Below are 7338 nucleotides of genomic sequence, written 5' to 3' on the forward strand. Positions count from 1 at the left end.
AAAAAAAAAGTCAGTATTGCAAGAAACTATTGTATTCTCGTTTGAAATGTATCGTTTAAACTGTAAGTAACCTGCTCTGTCGGAATACATACCTTATAACTTAGACAAGCCAGAAAAAAATACAATAAAACATAAATAAAAAAAAATCAGATGTATGTGTAGAAAATATGAAATGATATTTTTAGCTTTAAAGACACTTTGACGTTTTAACCAAAGAAGTTCATAACCAAGTAACCTAGTGATATTACAAAAGAAATGAATTTATTTACTGAGAAGAGTGAAAACGAAGCGCAAATAAGCGAGGTCATCTTTAAAGAATGATTACTGATTTTTGTTTATATGTATATTTTACCACAGTGATAGTGAGCGCCGAGAACTGTACGGTCACCCCTGAGTCGTGTACACACGTTCAGTGTACTAATTCCGATAAAACATGTATAGACGGAATCTGTTCGTGTAAACACGTAACGGGTGAGTAGCGCTTTTACTTGAAAGATTCTCCACCGAAAGAGTCTAAACGAAGCTCATCATTTGAACAATAACTGATATTACATTGTGTCTATATGTGATTAAAGATGCTCCACCGCTGACAAATGGTATATTTTCACTATCAAAAACAGGAGCAGACGATTTAGTATTTTTCTTCAGCTACAAAAGTTACTTACTTTATACCATAACCACCATTGAAAAGTTTGAGCTTCTAATTTTACTTCAAGTTAAAAATATGAAAAATAATTAATTGCATCCCGAAAAAAATTCGTGTCACTATATCCTATATGGAATGAAGTACTGATTGCGCATGCACCAAAGGCGAAACAATTTTTTTTTTTAAATTATTTTTTGTGTTAATTAGACATATATATACACAATTAAACACCAAGCATTGTTCAAATGAAGAATATCATTTATGCTCTGTCGGCGGTGGAGCATCTTTAATTAACACAAGAGTACTTATGAAATAATTTATTTTGCTCTTGGTTCATGCGCAATCGGTACTTCATTCCAAATAGGGCATAGTGCCATGTTTGTTTTCGGTAGCAACTAAATGTTGTTTTTTATATATATGAACAAGTGTATCTATCTATCATAGACTTAAAATAAAATTTCAATTTCAATGGTGGTAATGATGTTAAGTATATAACGTTTTGAACTATTGTGAATCAAAGATTATGGTGGCTGATTACGGCCATCTCGTGTTGTTGTGTTGTCGCCTTGTCGTGTTGTCGCCTTGTCGAGTTGTCGCGGTCTCAAACTGCGACAACCCGAGATTTAACAGTTAAAATGTCGACTTGTCGCGTTTTTGAACCGCGACAAGTCGACAACACGACAACACGACAAGTCGACAACACGACAAGTCGACATTTCAAACACGCTAATTAGCGCGTACAGAATCTCGTGTTGTCGCGGTAAAATGTCGACTTGTCGTGTTGTCGAGTTGTCGACTTGTCGTGTTGTCGCCTTGTCGTGTTGTCGACTTGTCGTGTTGTCGAGTTGTCGACTTGTCGCCTTCCTGTTACACATGCGCAAATCATATGAAATAGCCACTATCTTTGAATATAGAAAACTGAAGTCAGTGCTTGTGAATATTTGGTGTGTTTGTAATATATTCGATGTACAAAATTGTTTAAAAATCATATTTTCCCCATTGTTAACTCTTTTGAAAAGTATTATACTTAACGGAAATTATAATATTAAATTAAATAAATATTAACAAAACAAAGGATGTTGTCAGAACACAGAACAAAAATGTTTGTATAATGAACAGTGACAGAGACGACAAATGTATATCAACTTAATATTGTAAAATATCCTTTTAAAATATTGTGTTATCAATCGGTTAAGACTTATTATTCAATTTGAAGAATTGAAGAGAACACGGCTGATAAGACGAAATATTATCTATTATTACTAATTACTGTAATAGGTTATGTGTGTAGTACATCAAACAATAACCTTGATTAAGATCTAATAAAGAATTTGATGTAAAACGATTAGAAAAAAAATCATAAAAACTTTCATTTAGTCCAAAGCGTTATAGAACAGATAAGGTGTTGTGCCCCATCTTTCTGGTAATTAGTTCATGTATTTTGATCATCAGCATGCATTACAATGTACATAATGTAAGTATTTTTTTATAGAATTTATATATTGTACAGTTAAACAGTAAGATTTACCCTGGAAAGTTTGAATGTGTAACTCGACTGCAGTAATTCATACAATAATAGTATACAAATGCTGGAGCATAGATACTTCCAGGGGATATCAATTTAATGGAACTCTGCATGCAAAAGAAAAATACACAATTAGTATTTCTGGGTCTAGAAATTCCTAATACACAAAACATGTGTTCATTTTACGAAGTGAATATCATAATTATATAATAATTTTTTTTCAAAGCGATCAATTTGTGGTTAAGAGAGGCTTGGCTAATTATGATACATTCAAGTGTAATTGACCTGTGTTAATATGGTCCGAATATGCTAAGTCAATAACAGCAACTCAAGTTACATTACGCAAACATTGCGTTCTTCAGGGCGGTGTCCTATGGTCATAGGGATAACATGGCTGCATGAATGGATGAGATATATCACCCATTCTAACCTCCATACATGTATGAAATATGTATTTAGCGACTTATTTTTGTGTTTCCTTCTTCTTCCTTTTACTTGTTTATTCTCCCCTTTTTCAATGATGAAAATGGTTCGCATAATGGTAATTTCTGGGAAACTAATAGCCAGGATTGCAGTGTACATATACACTCTTTCATATCGGATACGTTTACATACATGTATTGCAAGATTATGTTTTTTTCACAATTGTTAAAATTAGTCACATTTCGCTTTTTGTCGATGACCCTACGCTACATTTGTGATAAATGTAGCGTAGAGTAGTGCCATCATCCGTGGGTCACTGAAGATGGTGTCAATCTAGAGTTACACATATCTTAGCAAGTTTATTACTGAGTCCTGTACATTTATATCGGTTATCGGACTATCAGACGTTCGGACTAATGGGCCTTAGGACTAACGGTCGTTCGGCCCACTAACGGTCGTTCGGACTAACGGACGTTCAGATTAACGGGCCTTCGGACTATTAAGCCTTAAGGACAAGGTGGTCACCCAGGCAGGTGACCTATCGACATCATTTTCATTTGTCTTCTATCACCATAAACATAACAATTCCATAATCTTCTCAACTGGTCCGAATTCAACTAAACCTGTTAGGAAACATGTTTTAGGATAAGGTAAAGTGTAAAAATCAAGCGGCTGATCTCAACAGGGTAGCAGATCTACATATATATGTAGATATTTGAAAAATCTTATAATGTTGCCACGCCTAGGAATCAAAGTTCAATATACGCTATTCGGATAATATATACATGTACCTATATCATAGATGTTGTATGGCGGCTGGGAACATTTTGTTTTATTAATTACCCGATTTTATTTATTGATTGGTTAAGCTATATGTGCCGTAACTGGGCATGTATTTTTTTCTTCAGGAAACTATTGAAAACCATCAGGTTGTTTTAAGGTGTGATAATCATTCAAATGGTCAGAAAACCATGTACGATGCCTTGTAAACATTATTTACAAGTCAGAATTTATGCCTTATGTATGTTAATATGAATGCATACCTGCAGTAATCATTTTTTTTATTTTCTTATTATTTTATAAAAATGTTAAATGAAATTGTCGACCACATCTTGGCTTCATAGCCTGACCGCATACGTAATGTCAAAATCATTTTCAGTACTTATTCATACTAGTAAATGTAATTTTCAAAAGGTTGATGGTGAATAAAATATCAAAAAGCTCTTGATTCGTGAGTATGAAAATTACGGCACACATACATGTATATAATGCTTTAAAGACCCACTACATGTACCTTTCCGAAACGAAAAATTCAATTAGCATTTGCTTCTTAATTGTTTTCATTTTCATAATATGAATTAACAAAATAGTAGCACATCTAAAATTAAAACAAAATCATTTTTTTTCTTATACTGATTATCCAATGTAGACACAGGATTAATTGTCTACATGTAGATGGCGATTCAATAATTTGGACCCATCGGAGTGTCATGTATAGACCATTTTAGACGTTTTATGAGTTTAAATACAAAAATCGGTAAAATCGTAATCTACATGGTGATATATAGTGAGAAGGAATGGATAGATCCCGAGACAAACGGAAATTAGTCCATCTACATGTAGTTTTAACGGTTAAAATCATATTCCTAGTAAGTCTTCACAAAAAAGGTTACTACCGTTGGTAAGAGCAATAATTTTCTTTTCAAAATCCTACACAACTATACAAAGTGCTGTCACTAAGACGAAAGCAGCCGAAAAATTATGCATATATTATAAGCCGGCTTTGATCTTCAATCATATAAATGTTTGCACATTATATAAAGAAGGTTGCACATCATATAAAGAAGTGTGTCCAAAATTAAAAGAAATTGTACCGAATATAAAGTTTAATTTTAGCTACATATTATAAAGGAAAATGCATCGAATATCTCGATATAATGACGGAGAATAATGGTAAATGTATCGAAAATAACAACGGAATTTCTGAATATAAAGATAAAAGCAATGCAGATAATAAGATATACATGTACAGTGTATAAGGCTGTATATATGTTATTATCCCGCCCTGGTAGAATAAATAATAACCCAGGCCGTACGTAGCCCGAGGTCATTATTTTAAATTATACCAGGGCGGTATAACACCATATGAACCGAAACTGAGGTCCTTATTTTTTGTACTAGATATGTATCTCTAATGTGCATGTTAGTTACAAGAAAAAGCAATTGACCATAGGACACCACCCTGAAGAACGCAATGTTTGCGTAATGTAACTTGAGTTGCTGTTATTGACTTAGCATATTCGGACCATATTAACACAGGTCAATTACACTTGATCTGAATGTATCATAATTAGCCAAGCCTCTCTTAACCACAAATTGATCGCTTTGAGAAAGATTATTATATAATTATGATATTCACTTCGTAAAATGAACACATGTTTTGTGTATTAGGAATTTCTAGACCCAGAAATACTAATTGTGTACTTTTCTTTTGCATGCAGAGTTCCATTAAATTGATATCCCCTGGAAGTATCTATGCTCCAGCATTTGTATACTATTGTATGAATTACTGCAGTCGAGTTACACATTCAAACTTTCCAGGGTAAATCTTACTGTTTAACTGTACAATATATAAATTCTATAAAAAATACTTACATTATGTACATTGTAATGCATGCTGATGATCAAAATACATGAACTAATTACCAGAAAGATGGGGGCACAACACCTTATCTGTTCTATAACGCTTTGGACTAAATGAAAGTTTTTATGATTTTTTTTCTAATCGTTTTACATCAAATTCTTTATTAGCCAATCTATAGACAACTTATCACTTTTTGTGTCACAAACCCTTTAAATCAAGGTTATTGTTTGATGTACTACACACATAACCTAGTACAGTAATTAGTAATAATAGATAATATTTCGTCTTATCAGCCGTGTTCTCTTCAATTCTTCAAATTGAATAATAAGTCTTAACCGATTGATAACACAATATTTTAAAAGGATATTTTACAATATTAAGTTGATATACATTTGTCGTCTCTGTCACTGTTCATTATACAAACATTTTTGTTCTGTGTTCTGACAACATCCTTTGTTTTGTTAATATTTATTTTATTTAATATTATAATTTCCGTTAAGTATAATACTTTTCAAAAGAGTTAACAATGGGGAAAATATAATTTTTAAACAATTTTGTACATCGAATATATTACAAACACACCAAATATTCACAAGCATTGACTTCAGTTTTCTATATTCAAAGATAGTGGCTATTTCATATGATTTGCGCATGTGTAACAGGAAGGCGACAAGTCGACAACTCGACAACACGACAAGTCGACAACACGACAAGGCGACAACACGACAAGTCGACAACTCGACAACACGACAAGTCGACATTTTTCCGCGACAACACGAGATTCTGTACGCGCTAATTAGCGTGTTTGAAATGTCGACTTGTCGTGTTGTCGACTTGTCGTGTTGTCGTGTTGTCGACTTGTCGCGGTTCAAAAACGCGACAAGTCGACATTTTAACTGTTAAATCTCGGGTTGTCGCAGTTTGAGACCGCGACAACTCGACAAGGCGACAACACGACAAGGCGACAACACAACAACGAGATGGCCGTAATCAGCCACATAAAAGATAGATATTTCAGTATTTATTAATGTTATCTGTGTATACTTGTGTAGTTCGGGAGTTGAGTATTGTTGTAATAATTCCAAATAAAAAAGTTTCAAATAGTTGCATTGACAGAAAAAAGCACACCCATGCGAACGATTTTGCCTGATTCTTTAAAACGCCTCGACTTTGCTTTATTAAAATTCGATGTGAATATAAACAGGCCTAGGCCCAAACGTCAAACAACTGACTGAATGAAAAAATATTACACATAAGTTACCTGAAGAGAAAAACTTCAATTTCGACTTAAATCTACGCTTTTTTTGAGAAATCTGAGTCAGATATATTATTTTGTTTCACTAATATGTTCAATATACATAAGGTTTCACATATACATGATGTAACTATTTTTATCGGTATTTTATAAAAAGATTGAATTAACTTAATGTGAGTATCGCTTTCATTTGTATTGTACGAATACGATACAACAATTCAATATAAATACCATCGGAATAAACAATTTTCAAAAAGTAATCAATCAATCAGAAAGCCAGATTTAGTTTAAAAAAATAAGTACAACAGGTTGGAATTATTTTAATGTGATTATCGCTTTCTCTTTATATTCAACGAATACGATACAAAAAATATTATCATCAGAATAAAATTCTTTCGATGCTTGATCTAAACAGTTCATAAATTGCTTTTGTCTATGTTTTGTTATTCAGGTTGCCAGAGTAACCTGGACTGTTATGACTATCACGGAGACGAACCTTGCCGTCATAGTATCTGGATTTGTTGGCATGACAACCAATGTCACTGTCCACATTTCTCAAATGGCAGATAAATGTGTTTTGTATTTTGACTACAATATTAAAACACAGTAAAAACAATGAAATACCAAGAATGTTTTTTTTTATTTTGACCGTGGACGTAGAGATTACACCAAGCCATTATGTCGTTGAACGAGATTGATATCATTATACATTTTTTCCCATTTTTTATCTACCATTTTATTTTCTAATAAGCTCAAAGAATAATTATAACAAATTAATACTATTTTGCTATCAACATCCATTGTTCTTGTATTTATCATAAGCCGAATTTCGTGATACTATCGTT

The 7338-nt window shown here is 32.8% G+C and overlaps 1 long non-coding RNA gene across 1 annotated transcript; it reads left to right on the forward strand.

Annotated features, from left to right (window-relative positions):
* Positions 1 to 288: 288 nt before the first annotated feature.
* On the forward strand, positions 289 to 7114 carry LOC138311800 (uncharacterized). Its single transcript, XR_011206745.1, has 2 exons — positions 289 to 471; positions 6945 to 7114. It is a non-coding gene; the product is annotated as an uncharacterized lncRNA (long non-coding RNA).
* The last annotated feature ends 224 nt before the right edge of the window (positions 7115 to 7338 follow it).

This window comes from Argopecten irradians, unplaced genomic scaffold, assembly GCF_041381155.1.
Source record: "Argopecten irradians isolate NY unplaced genomic scaffold, Ai_NY scaffold_0119, whole genome shotgun sequence".
NCBI classification, from domain to species: domain Eukaryota; kingdom Metazoa; phylum Mollusca; class Bivalvia; order Pectinida; family Pectinidae; genus Argopecten; species Argopecten irradians.